Here is a 14,811-nt window from a genome sequence, read left to right on the forward strand (position 1 = left end):
TGCTGATTTCATAATCTTAGACACTAGGAAGGAGAAGGATGAATGCATCATCCTTGGAAGACCCTTCCTAGCCACAGCAGGAGATGTAATTGATGTTGATAGAGGAGAGCTAGTCCTTCAATTGAATGGGGACTACCTTGTGTTTAAAGCTCAAGGATCTTCTTCTGCAACCATGGAGAGGAAGCACGATAAGCTTCTCTCAATACAGAGTCAAACAAAGCCCCCACAATCAAACTCTAAGTTTGGTGTTGGGAGGCCACAACCAAACTCTAAGTTTGGTGTTGAGAAGCCCCCACATTCAAACTCTAAGTTTGGTGTTGGGAGGCCCTCATCATGCTCTGAACATCTATGAGGCTCCATGAAAGCTCACTGTCAAGCTATTTACATTAAAGATGCGCTTACTGGGAGGTAACCCAATTTTTATTTATCTATATTTTTATTGTTCTTTTATGTTTTATTAGGTTCATGATCATGTGTAGTCACAAAACAAATACTAAAATTAAAAATAGAATAAAAAACAGCACACCCTAGAGGAAGAGCTTACTAGCATTTAAACGCCAGTAAGGAGCATCTGGCTGGCATTCAACACCAGAACAGAGCATGAATCTGGCGTTGAATGCCAGAAACAAGCAACAGTTTGGCGTTCAAACGCCAGGATTACACCCTGAGGAGAGCTGGTGTTAAACGCCAGAAATAAGCATGGAATTGGCGTTCAACGCCAGAAACATGCTGCAGACTGGCGTTGAACGCCCAAAACAAGCATAGAACTGGCGTTTAATGCCAGAAACAAGCATTAATCTGGCGTTAAATGCCAGGATTGCATGCAGAGGGTGTTTTACATACCTAATTGGTGCAGGGATGATAAATCCTTGACACCTCAGGATCTGTGGACCCCACAGGATCCCCACCTACCTCAACTCACCCTCTCTCTTCTTACTTACATCCATCCACTCTTCCCCATAAACCCCACCTACCTTCAAATTCAAATTCTCTTTCCCACCCAAACCCACCCTAAATAGCCGAACCCAACCCCTCTCCCTCCACTATATAAACCCCTCCATCCTTCTTCATTCTCACACAACACAACCCTCTCTTCTCCCCCTTGGCCGAATACACATCTCTCCCCTCTCCTCCATATTTTCTTCTTCTTCTTCTATTCTTTCTTCTTTTGCTTGAGGGTGAGCAATATTCTAAGTTTAGTTTGGTAAAAGCATAGCTTTTTTTTATTTTTCCATAACCACTTATGGCACCTAAGGCCGGAGAAACCTCTAGAAAGAGGAAAGGGAAGACAAAAGCTTCCACCTCCGAGTCATGGGAGATGGAGAGATTCATCTCAAAGGTCCATCAAGACCACTTCTATGAAGTTGTGGCCAAGAAGAAGGTGATCCCTGAGGTCCCTTTCATGCTCAAGAAAAATGAGTATCCGAAGATCCGACATGAGATCCAAAGAAGAGGTTGGGAAGTTCTGACCAACCCCATTCAACAAGTTAGAATCTTAATGGTTCAAGAGTTCTATGCCAATACATGGATCACTAGGAACCATGATCAAAGTATGAACCCGAATCCAAAGAATTATCTTATAATGGTTCGGGGGAAATACTTAGATTTCAGTCCAGAAAATGTAAGATTGGCATTCAACTTGCCTATGATGCAAGAAGATGCACGCCCCTACACTAGAAGGGTCAACTTTGATCAAAGGTTGGACCAAGTCCTTATGGACATATGTGTTGAAGGATCTCAATGGAAAAGAGACTCTAAAGGCAAGCCGGTTCAATTGAGAAGACTGGACCTTAAGCCTGTGGCTAGAGGATGGTTGGAATTCATCCAACACTCCATCATCTCCACTAGCAACCGATCCAAAGTTACTGTGGATCGGGCCATCATGATCCATAGCATCATTATTGGAGAGGAAGTAGAAGTTCATGAAGTCATCTCTCTTGAATTCTACAAAATAGCCGAAAAGCCTTCTACCTTGGCAAGGCTAGCTTTTCCTAATCTCATTTGCTATCTATGCTACTCAGTTGGAGTTATCATAGAAGGAGACATCCTCATTGAAGAGGACAAGCCTATCACTAAGAAGAGGATGGAGCAAACAAGAGAGCTTACTCATGGATCTCAAGAGACGCATGAGGAAGCTCACCATCAAGAAATCCCTGAGATGCCTCAAGGGATGCATTTTCCTCCAAACAACTATTGGGAACAACTCAACACTTATCTAGAAGACTTGAGTTATAACATGGACCAATTAAGGGTGGAGCACCAAGAGCACTCCATCATTCTCCATGAGATTAGAGAAGATCAAAGAGCTATGAGGGAGGAGCAACAAAGGCAAGGAAAAGACATAGAGGAGCTCAAGGACATCATTGGTCCTTCAAGAAGAAGACGCCACCATCACTAAGGTGGACTCATTCCTTATTCCTATTTCTCTATTTTTCGGTTTTAAGTTTCATATTTGTTTATGTTTTGAGTCTTTATTACATGATCATTAGTGTTTAGTAACTATGTCTTAAGGCTATGAATAATTCCATGAATCCTTCACCTCTCTTAAATGAAAAATTGTTTCTAATCCAAAAGAATAAGAAGTACATGAGTTTCGAATTCATCCTTGAAATTAGTTTAATTATATTGATGTGGTGACAATACTTTTTGTTCTCTGAATGAATGCTTGAACAGTGCATATTTTTTATCTTGTTGTTTATGAATGTTAAAATTGTTGGCTCTTGAAAGAATGATGAAAAAGAAAAATGTTATTGATGATCTGAAAAATCATAAAATTGATTCTTGAAGCAAGAAAAAACAGTGAATAACAAAAGCTTGTGAAAAAAATAAAAGAAAAAGAAAAAGCAAGCAGAAAAAGCCAATAGCCCTTAAAACCAAATGGCAAGGGTAAAAAGGATCCAAGGCTTTGAGCATTAATGGATAGGAGGGCCCAAAGAAGTAAAATCCAGGCCTAAGCGGCTAAATCAAGTTGTACCTAACCATGTGCTTGTGGCATGCAGATCCAAGTGAAAAGCTTGAGACTGAGTGGTTAAAGTCATGATCCAAAGGAAAAAAGGAGTGTGCTTAAGAGCTCTGGACACCTCTAACTGGGAACTTTAGCAAAGCTGAGTCACAATCTAAAAAGGTTCACCCAGTCATGTGTCTGTGGCATTTATGTATCCGGTGGTAATACTAGAAAACAAAGTGCTTAGGGCCACGGCCAAGACTCATAAAAGTAGCTGTGTTCAAGAATCAACATACCTAACTAGGAGAATCAATAACATTATCTAAAATTCTGAGTTCCTATAGATGCCAATCATTCTGAACTTCAAAGGAAAAAGTGAGATGCCAAAACTGTTCAGAAGCAAAAAGCTACAAGTCCCGCTCATCTAATTAGAACTAATATTCATTGATATTTTGAGATTTATAGTATATTCTCTTCTTTTTATCCTATTTGATTTTCAGTTTCTTGGGGACAAGCAACAATTTAAGTTTGGTGTTGTGATGAGCGGATAATTTATACGCTTTTTGGCATTGTTTTTAGGTAGTTTTTAGTAGGATCTAGCTACTTTTAGGGATGTTTTCATTAGTTTTTATTTAAAATTCACTTTTCTGGACTTTACTATGAGTTTGTGTGTTTTTCTGTGATTTCAGGTATTTTCTGGCTGAAATTGAGGGACCTGAGCAAAAATCTGATTCAGAGGCTGAAAAGGACTGCAGAAGCTGTTGGATTCTGACCTCCCTGCACTCGAAGTGGATTTTCTGGAGCTATAGAATCTCAATTGGCGCGATTTCAATTTTTTTGGAAACTATACATCCTGGGCTTTCCATCAATATATAATAGTCCATACTTTGCCCAAGATTTGATGGCCCAAATCGGCATTCTAAATCAGCTCAAGACTGCCCGGCGTTTAACACCGGAACTGGCACAGAAGTGGGAGTTAAACGCCCAAACTGGTACAAAAGCTGGCGTTTAACTCCAAGGGAAGTCTCTACACATGAAAGCTTCAATGCTCAGCCCAAGCACACACCAAGTGGGCCCGGAAGTGGATTTTTACGTCATTTACTCATTTTTGTAAACCCTAAGCTACTAGTTCTCTATAAATAGGACCTTTTGCTATTGTATTTTCACTGGGGTAGCTATCTTCGAGTAGTCTTATGCTATCTTAGATCATGGGGCTGGCCTCACAGCCATGCCTAGACCTTGTTCTTATGTATTTTCAACGGTAGAGTTTCTACACACCATAGATTAAGGTGTGGAGCTCTGCTGTACCTCGAGTATTAATGCAATTACTATTGTTCTTCTATTCAATTCAGCTTATTCTTGTTCCAAGATATTCATTCGCACTCAAGAACTTGATGAATGTGATGATTATGTGACACTCATCATCATTCTCACTTATGAACATGTGCCTGACAACCACTTCCATTCTACATGCAAACAAGGATTGAATGTGTATCTCTTGGATTCCTTAATCAGAATCTTCGTGATATAAGCTAGAATTGATGGCGGCATTCTTGAGAATCCGGAAGGTCTAAACCTTGTCTGTGGTATTCTGAGTAGGATTCAAGGATTGAATGACTGTGACGAGCTTCAAACTCGCGATTGTGGGGTGTTAGTGACAGACGCAAAAGAATCACTGGATTCTATTCCGACATGATCGAGAACCGACAGATGAATAGCCGTGCTGTGACAGAGTGCGTTGAACATTTTCACTGAGAGGACAGGACTGTAGCCATTGACAACGGTGATGCCCAACATACAGCTTGCCATGGAAAGGAGTAAGAAGGATTGGATGAAGACAGTAGGAAAGCAGAGAGACGGAAGGGACAAAGCATCTCCATACGTTTATCTGAAATTCTCACCAATGAATTACATAAGTATCTCTATCTTTATTTTATGCTTTATTCATAAATCATTCATAACCATTTGAATCTGCCTGACTGAGATTTACAAGATGACCATAGCTTGCTTCATACCAACAATCTCCGTGGGATCGACCCTTACTCGCGTAAGGTTTATTACTTGGACGACCCAGTGCACTTGCTGGTTAGTTGTGCAAAGTTGTGATAAAGAGTTGAGATTGCAATTGAGCGTACCATGTTGATGGCGCCATTGATGATCACAATTTCGTGCACCAGCTATCATCGCCTCTTTTTCTTCCTCAAGTCAGCGTCATCGTTGCTCGCTGGGGCTCGTCTATTATCCCCTCATTTGACAAGTGAAGCTCTTTATTTCTGTCAAACATTGGCCATGGTAAAAGATAAGGGTTTATGTTTATTATTTTTTATTTTTTTTTTGCACTGTGTTAGTGTTAGTTGGATGATTCTGATGTTTGTGTATTGCTAAAAATAGTGGATTTAATAGGTAATTAGAATGTCTTTACCTTTGTTACAATTCAATGTTTTCGATTTAGATACCAATGCCAAAACATATCTGGAGAAGGTCTTTGATTTTGCAAGCTTTTGCAAACTAATCTGTTTGATTAAATCATGGTTGTTTGTGTGAATTGACCTCTCTTACAAGCAATTTGCACCAACATTGGTTAGTCTCTAGTGTAGAATCTCTGTTTTGATAAATACTTGGAGCTTGAGTAAGGGGGTCTTTTCTAAGTTCTATCTGTTGGAGCCATTTGTTGACCCAATCATGCGACACTTAATAGATATAAATAGTTTGAAAAGGTGATGCAAAAAGGTATGCTCACTTTAGTATTGGCTGAGGTTTGGACTTCTTTGATGTGGTTAATATTGTAATTGGTCACTGGTAGAGTTGTAGGAGAGGAAAAGAAAAGAAATTTTGGTGGGAAGAAATGTCCTTCAACTGAAGTATAAAGCTTGAATTTGGGAGGATAAATATGTTGTACATTTAGGCAAATTCTGTTGTTGGAGGAGGCTAACAATTTTTTTTAATTCTATCTTAAACTTTTTTATGCAAATTGTTAAATGGAACTTAAAAGATAGTATTTGTCAGCAGTCAATTCTATATGAGGAGTGTGGTAGCATAAACTAAGATGTAAGTTAGATCAATGTTTAACAAATAAAGGAGACATTTGTTAGCTATATGGTATACATTTAATGTGAATATCATCATTTAGGATTATGTCAATCATCTCAGTCTAATCACTTTTCATGTTTGAACTTGTATAGGGAACAAACAAAGTGAAGAACAAAAATGGTAGTGGAACCATTTTGTTATGATTAGATGTAGCAATTATTACATCACACCCATTTTTCATTAGCAAGTGAAGAAAGTATCTTAAGATCTTTCCATGATGCATAGCAATTATATTTTTCTGTATTGTAGAAATTTGTTGAGCACATTATGCTCCTTGCTCAGTTATCTTTTTCATTGTTATTCTCTCATGTACCAGGCTTGGAAGCCTTGAACTTTTTTGATAATTTCTTAACCATTGATATAGAATTGGATTCTGATGACAGAATATTTTTTGAACTAACAACTTGCAATTAGACTTTTGAGCCACGAATAAAATTTGAGAGGATACTATGAACAACAGAGAAGAGGAGATGAGAGGAAGAAGAATATATGATGAAGATGAAGATTTGGGGGTTAGGATTTCATAACTGGGAATGGATCAATTTGGGTATTTTAACTAAATTTTAGGGACCAATTTGAGTTGAAATCATTATATGTCCACATTAGCCTGCATCAAACTGCCAATTTGACACTTAACTATACAAATCAGCACCGTTAAAACGTCTGGTAACTTTTGGACTAACGGGGATTCACGATTCTGAAGATGAGGGATTTATTTAGTCATTTTAAAAATTGGGGGACTAATCTGAAGCGAGTTGAAAATTTCAGGGACCATTTTGAGCATTACCTCATTGTTATTATTACTTTACTTTGGGCCATTTTGTCCCCTTTTTATTACTTTTTTTTTTCAAAATAAAATATATACAAGTGTATCAATTCATATGATCTAAACATTTAATGCATGAGTATGCATCTAATTTCCAGGATCTTCAACAAAAATACAAAAATACACTTTTATCTCAACTAATATTTTCAAACTTCCCCACACTTAAATAATACACACCCTCACTAGCCGAAGCTAATCAAAGCTCCAAATAAGGAACATTTATTGTTTTTTACTTAGAGATAGTGATGTGCTAAAATTAAGAACAAATGGATTAAATAGGCTCAATATTGGTTAACAACGGTGGATAAAAGGGTAAGGCTATTTAGGTAAGTGAGCTAAATTAAATGAAAGCCTCAATCACATAGATGCATTCATACACAAAATAATGGACATAAAGAATCAAACAAATCAAAGATTACAATCATAGAAAGAGAATATTACACACAAGAATGAAAATAATGGTTATATGATGTAACCACACAATTAAGCTCAAAAACTCACAACCTTATGTGTTCTTAGCTCAAAAATATGTTCAACAATATATAATTCAAGCAAGTCCAATGACAATTTTTTTAACTCAAATCAATTGGGATGTCAATGCCCTATTAAGAATGTTCTTCTTGAAAAAATTCATTATTTTAACTAAGCTTATTATATATATGCAAACCAAGAAAATGTAACTAAAAATTCTAAAATTCTTAGTAATAAAATAAAATAAAATATGAAAGTGTTGTGATTAGAAAATTATCACCCAAAAATCGGTCGATTGGTCGAACTACCTCCCCATACTTAAAAGTTTGCACCGTCCTCGGTGTATTCAAAGATGAACAAGGGGTACGGCGACTTCATGAATTGCCACCTTCAGCTGGTGGGTCAACTGGCTACTGCATGTTCTTTCTTCCACTTCCCTTGTTGCTTATGGTGAATCATCCTGAAAAACAGAAAATAGGATAGTAAGACGAGTAAATGCAAAGGCAAGGGAGTATAAATTGTTGGAATGAGGTGATAATCACTAAAATAAAGTGAGTGAATTAGTGTGTAACATGAAGGAAACAAGTGTGTCACAACTACATAAAAGAAGCAAGCACTTCACGCATTCTAGTATGCTCAAGATGCTTTAAAGGACTTGTAGGTTAAGATAAACAAACAAGTAATAAAGAAGCATAAAAGCATTCAAACATTATGAAATGGATATTGACTGGACATTGGTTGATGCAAGAGAATTCAATGAAACAAATAAAATATAGAACTCACACATCAAACAATGACACATATTGAAGTATGTTTGCATCACCTAATTGACATGAAGTGGGAAGTATGGTTGCTATGCAACTTAGGAAAATAGGGATAGAAGTTGAAATCTATCACATAGCAAGCATGGTCCACAAAGCTTAGAAAGCTCAAAAAGATGTCACTAGGTAAGCTTACACTCCAATTTCACAATTTCTCAATCTCAATGCATGAACTAGGTGATGTAAATAAAAATTCAATCATAAACAAGTATCACCTAACAAAAAATGCATCAACTACATACAATTGCTTAACAATAGATAGTGAATTCAAATTACATGGTGGCTAGCTACAACATGCAATTTAGAAATCCAAAAAATATTCTTGAAGGCAATGTCATAAGTACTTGGTATGCATAAATAATAAGCATGCAAAACTCAATATCAAGTAACAAATTATAACCTCAATAAATAAATCCAACAATGACTATTAACAACAATGATGTCAAAATAGCATCCTATCAATAATCAGCAGCAATATCTTAGCACAATCAGCAAATCAATTCAATAATCCAACACTTATCAATTAAAACAAAAATTAAGCTAACTAACTAATTAACTAGCTAACTAATTGAGATGATGGTCGATGGTAAATGGTGGTGGTAGATGATAGTTGGAGAGGGGAAGAAGAGAGGAGAAGAGAGAAGAAGAAAAGAAATGGAGAGAAGAGAATAAAAGAAGAGTTTCACAGGGGGTCACGCGTACGCGAGACAAGGAGAAATAGAAAGCGACGCGTACACATCTGGCACGCGTAGGCGTGAGAAGAGAAAATAGGGGGTGACGCGTACGCGTAGGTCACGCGTACACGTGGGAAAAAATTGTGCTAGACACACAGTTCTCACACACTACATGCACAACTCTCTATCAGGACCGTGCGATGGCACAGTCCATGCACGATCCTGGCAGGCTCATTTTTTTCTAGAAATGGGGGTGTCACGCGTACTGTGGGTAGGCGTACGTGTGATAGGCTTTTTTTTGAAACATAGAATAGAAACAGGGCACTCCCACTACTTACATGTCTAACACCAACCAAAATTCAAATATAACAAAATCCTTATCAATTCAAACAATGATGAAATTCAAGACAACTAACCTAACTCAAAACATAAATCTAACAAACAAACTAGCAACCCAAGCAATATATCTAGGAGTGATATAAAAGGAAAAAAATACCTAACAATGACAACTCAATTTTCAATCATGAACTATATATACAAGAGAATGAAAAGAGGTTACCATGTTAGGGTGTCTCCCACCTAGCACTTTTATTTAAAGTCCTTAAGCATTCGGTGAGCTCCTTGTCATGGTGGCTTATGCTTGTACTCTTTCTTAAACTCCTACCAATGCTTGGACTTCCAATAAGCTCCAAAGTTCAAAATTAATAGCTCCAAGCTTTGATGAAGTTCCATACAAGCTAAGGACTTTGAAAATTGATCCACATAATGTATACCAGAATCCCAAATATTGTTTCTACACTCGTATTCAAGTTGATCATCATTATTCCACTCGGATGGCAAGCAATCCGAATTCTCACTCAAGCATTCAAACAACTTTCTAGATCCTTCTAATTTAGCACTACACCATCCCTTGCAATTAGACTTTGAACATGCAACCACAATGAACCTTGAATGGCAATTCTAATCACTTATCATCTCTCTTTTACTCTTAAAGCTACAAAGAGCTCTAAGTTGACCATCCGTCTCAAGCAAACCATATTCAAGTGGGAAAGTAAAGCTTAAGGATAAGAGATTTACCCACTTGAATAAAAAAATGGGTGGTGATGGCTTAGGGAGAGGTGTTTCCAATTATCTTGCAAGCTCCACTTTCTTGTGCTCTTCTTGATTTACCTACATCTCTTAGCATTTTTTTCCAATTCAATCTCTTCCTCATTGCTTACCAAGGGACTTAGAGGTTGTGCACGTTCTTTTTTAACCTCTAGTTCATGTCCAATGGGAGAGAATTCAACGAAATCATCTATTTGATTAGTTAGTGTAAATAAAAATTCATCAATAATTGAATCCATCTCTTGATCAACCTCTTCAACCACTTCTTCCTCTTCAACTATTTTGGCTTCATCCACTTGTTCCAATACAAAGTTCCATTCCTCATTCTCCACCGGAGTTTCTAATCTTTCTTTCATACTCCACTCTTCATTTGATTCTCCACATATGGCCATGGGAGTGCTTTGAGTATCTAAGTGTTGAGAGACTAAATTGGTTACTACCTCGGTCGAGGTGGCCATGAATTCATCTTACCTCCTTAGAGCTTCAAGTCATTCTTGAACAATGGTGCGACATTCCCTTAACTCTTTGAGATATGAAATGAGGGTGTTATCCATTAGGGTTTGGGGTTGATAGGAGAGTTCATTGTTTGGGAGAAAGAGTTCATAATAGGAAAGTATTGTATCTTAGTAAGGGCATGTAGGTGGTGTATATGGAGGTGGCTTTTGGGAGTACTTGTATTGGAATTATTGTGGTTCTATGTATGGTTTATATGCCTCATATGGTTGTTGGCATGGTGGATATGGGTTAGATCATATGGTGGTATTTGGTGCTATGAAGCTTGTGAGTATGGTGGTTGAGGGCTATATTGAGGAGGGGTTCATAGGCATATGGTGGTTGTGGTTGATAACCACAAGGAGGTCCACCATATCCATTGGATTGGTATGCATCATGGTATAGTTCTTGCTCATAGTACATTGGAGGGGGTTATTGCCATGAAGATTGATCATATGCTTGAGGCTCCCCTTACCTTTGATTCTTCTATCCTTGATGCATATCCTCATTGTAATTTCCATTTCTTACAACATAGTTAGAACCAAACTCATAGCAAAATGGTGAGAATTCATAGTAGCAAGAAAAAATCAAAACAAAAGATAATGAGAAATAAAGAGAACAAACTCCTAAAACTAGCAAAAACTAGCAAATAAATAAAAAATTAAGCTATTCACAATATTAGCATATATACAATAACCAATTACAAGCACACATTTGCAATTCTCCGGCAACGGCGCCAAAAACTTGATAAAGAGAAATCATCAGTTAGAATTTTCACAAAAATAATCTCGTCGAAGTATAGATCCAAACCGATAGACAACCCTCAATCAAAGTTTAATTTTGTTTGTCACTTAAGTCAAACCTAATAAAAACTAAGAGTATTTAAACATCGGGTCGTCTCTCAAAGAAATTACAGAGAAGTGTGCATATTATTGGTTATGGTGTATATTTTGGGGTTTTTGGGTTTGATAGACAAGAAAGTATAAATCAAAGAAAGAAACTATAAATTCTAAAAGATACTCATGGAAAGGATTCAGAGTCAAGGGATTCTATCTTGTATCATTGACCATAACATGGTAATTACAAAGGGTTAATTCCACCTAGTTTTCTTCTAATATGGAGGATGAAGTCAAATGGACATAATTGATCCTAAAATCAACTAACAACCCTATATTACCAATCAAACTAGACATCAATGATATCAAGGAACCTAAGTCCTCAAACACAAGTCAAGAGTATAAAAATCTACTCTAAAATCCAACCAAGTATTTTATCAAACACTTGGAAGGCATAAAAGGAAAGCATAGCAAATTAGCAAGAAATATAAAATTTAACAACTATCAATTGCAAGAAATTAATAACTAACAACTCAATCAAACAATAAGAAAGATGAAAACATAAATTGCATTAATGGAAGTCAAAACTACAAAGAGTTCATAAACATAAAAGAGACAAAATAAAGGAAAGAACAATAAAACTAAGAAGCAAAAATGTAGTAACAATAAATTGCAAGGAGACTAAATCAAAGCAACAATTAAAATCTAAGCCTAAGAGAAATCTACTCTAATTCTATCCTAATTCTAGAGAGAACAGAGAGCTTCTCTCTCTAGAATATAACCTAAAGCATGTTTCTAAACTACTCTAATTGCACCCCCGTTGTTCCTTCTTGAATTTGGCCTCAAATACTTCATAAATGAGTTGGATTTGAGTATGGATGAGCTTAGAAATTGCCCCCAATGTATTTTCTTTAATGAGGTCACGTGACAAGTGTCACCCGTACGCATGGGTCGTGCGTACGCATGGCCAAGCAAGTTCCTCTCTCACGCGTACGCGTCGCCATGAATTCACCAAATCCTTATTTCTTCATGAATTCTCCACTTTGCATGCTTTTTCTTCACTTCTTCAATCCAATCTTTGCGCCCTAAGCCTGAAATCACTAAACAAACATATCATGACATCTAATGGAATTAAAGTGAATTAAATTTGACAAATTTAAGGCCTAAAAAGTGTGTTTTTAATCATTAAGCACAATTTAGGGAGAGTTACAAAACCATGCTATTTTAGTGATTAAATATGAAAAAGTTGATAAAATCCACCAAATTCAATACAAGATAAACCATCAAATTGTGGTTTATCAGATTGCTGATGTTAAGAAGAATGCCTTCTATGTGCTTGACCACGTCAAGAAAAAAGATATACCTGAATCAAGAGTAGCTTTAAACAAATTTGTTGTAAGTTATTTACATAATACATATTTTTGTTGTAAATTATATTTATTTCTAGCCATTATCAATCACTCCTTGTGCCTGATTGTGGGCTTGGTTTCGTTCACTTTTTGTATCCTTTTCAGGGCTTAATAGTATCCCAGATGAGGGTTTATGCTGGACAGAACCTTTCATGGACGATGGAGATGGCGTTAAAGCACCGTATATTACGATCTGCAGTCAACAAACATTGTAAAAATCTTTATTTTCTATAGTACTATTATTAATTTGTTTTACTGTGCTTTTCTGTGTCTCTCCTATTAATCATATTTTACTTTCTTATTTGTTTTTTAGTTATGATTGTGGGATATATGTGATAAAATGGTTAGAAACCATTGATCCTGCAAAGATAAAAAAAGAGAAATATAAATGTAAAAATTGGAAATAGGTAAGTAATTTCTAAATTAATAAAAATTTCTTATTGCATTTGGGTTCAAATTAAGTAATTTCTTTTACTTGAATTGTAGGAAGAAATAGATGCTTTTAGGCGGGAATATGGTCCAACCATTCTCTTGAACAAGATAAATAAATTAAGAAACAAAGCCATTGAGGCATCTGAAGCAATAAGACTCCCAAAGTCATACGCTGCCCTCTCAAGTCCATTTTGTAAATTCTCATATGGGGATATAGAAAGTAAATAGGTTATAGTTTCAATTTTTGACTCATTGTAAGAGATTGTAATTAACACTAATTTGTAAGGAATTGTAAAAAAGAAAACACTTCTTCTTTGACTCGTTGTAAATGTTAATGTATATATTTAAAAGTCTTTTGTTTAATTCTTTTTTATTTAATTGTTGGAACTGTTTGAGCTGTATTGAATGAATCTAGGTTCACAGTGAGTGGATTCAATGTATTTTTCAAACATCAAGAACGCCAAAAACACAAATGGACCGAAAAAAATGTATATATGACTATTCAATTTTAGAAACACCTAAACTGTTTGACATAACACAATTGCAGAAGCCAATTTGAAAAATGATGAGCGGATAATTTATACGCTTTTTGGCATTGTTTTTAGGTAGTTTCTAGTAGGATCTAGCTACTTTTAGGGATGTTTTCATTAGTTTTTATGCTAAATTCACATTTATGGACTTTATTATGAGTTTGTGTATTTTTCTGTGATTTCAGGTATTTTTTGGCTGAAATTGAGGGACCTGAGCAAAACTCTGATAGAAGGCTGACAAAGGACTGCTAATGCTGTTGGATTCTGACCTCCCTGCACTCAAAATAAATTTTTTAGAGCTACAAAACTCCAAATGGTGCGCTCTCAATGGCATTGGAAAGTAGACATCCAGAGCTTTCCAGAAATATATAATAGTCCATACTTTATTTGATATTAGACAATGTAAACTAGCGCTCAATGCCAGTTCCATGTTGCATTCTGGAGTCAAACGCCAGAAACACGTCACGAACCAAAGTTGAACGCCAAAAACACGTTACAACTTGGCGTTCAACTCCAAAAGAAGCCTCTGGATGTGTAAAGCTCAAGCTCAGCCCAAGCACACACCAAGTGGGCCCGGAAAGTGGATTTCTGCATCAATTACTTACTTCTGTAAACCCTAGTAGCTAGTCTAGTATAAATAGGACATTTTACTATTGTATTAGACATCCTGGATCCTGGATTGTATTTTTGATCCTGTGATCATGTTTTGGGGGCTGGCCATTCGGCCATGCCTGGACCTTCATCACTTATGTATTTTCAACGGTGGAGTTTCTACACACCATAGATTAAGGGTGTGGAGCTCTGCTGTACCTCAAGTTTCAATGCAATTACTACTATTTTCTATTCAATTCAACTTATTCTTATTCTAAGATATTCATTGCACTTCAACATGATGAAGGTGATGATCCGTGACACTCATTATCATTCTCACCTATGAACGCGTGACTGACAACCACTTCCGTTCTACCTTAGACTGGGCGCATATCTCTTGGATTCCTTAATCAGAATCTTCGTGGTATAAGCTAGAATTGATGGCGGCATTCATGAGAATCTGGAAAGTCTAAACCTTATCTGTGGTATTCCGAGTAGGATTCAGGGATTGAATGACTGTGACGAGCTTCAAACTCGCAATTTTTGGGCATGATGACAAACGCAAAAGAATCAAGGGATTCTATTCCG

At 36.6% G+C, this 14,811-nt stretch overlaps 1 pseudogene; it reads left to right on the plus strand.

Annotated features, from left to right (window-relative positions):
* Positions 1–14,811, plus strand: part of LOC112805726 (protein LATERAL BRANCHING OXIDOREDUCTASE 1-like) — a 55,858-nt pseudogene that overhangs the window by 10,272 nt on the left and 30,775 nt on the right.

Source organism: Arachis hypogaea, chromosome 6 (assembly GCF_003086295.3).
Source record: "Arachis hypogaea cultivar Tifrunner chromosome 6, arahy.Tifrunner.gnm2.J5K5, whole genome shotgun sequence".
In the NCBI taxonomy this organism is placed as follows: domain Eukaryota; kingdom Viridiplantae; phylum Streptophyta; class Magnoliopsida; order Fabales; family Fabaceae; genus Arachis; species Arachis hypogaea.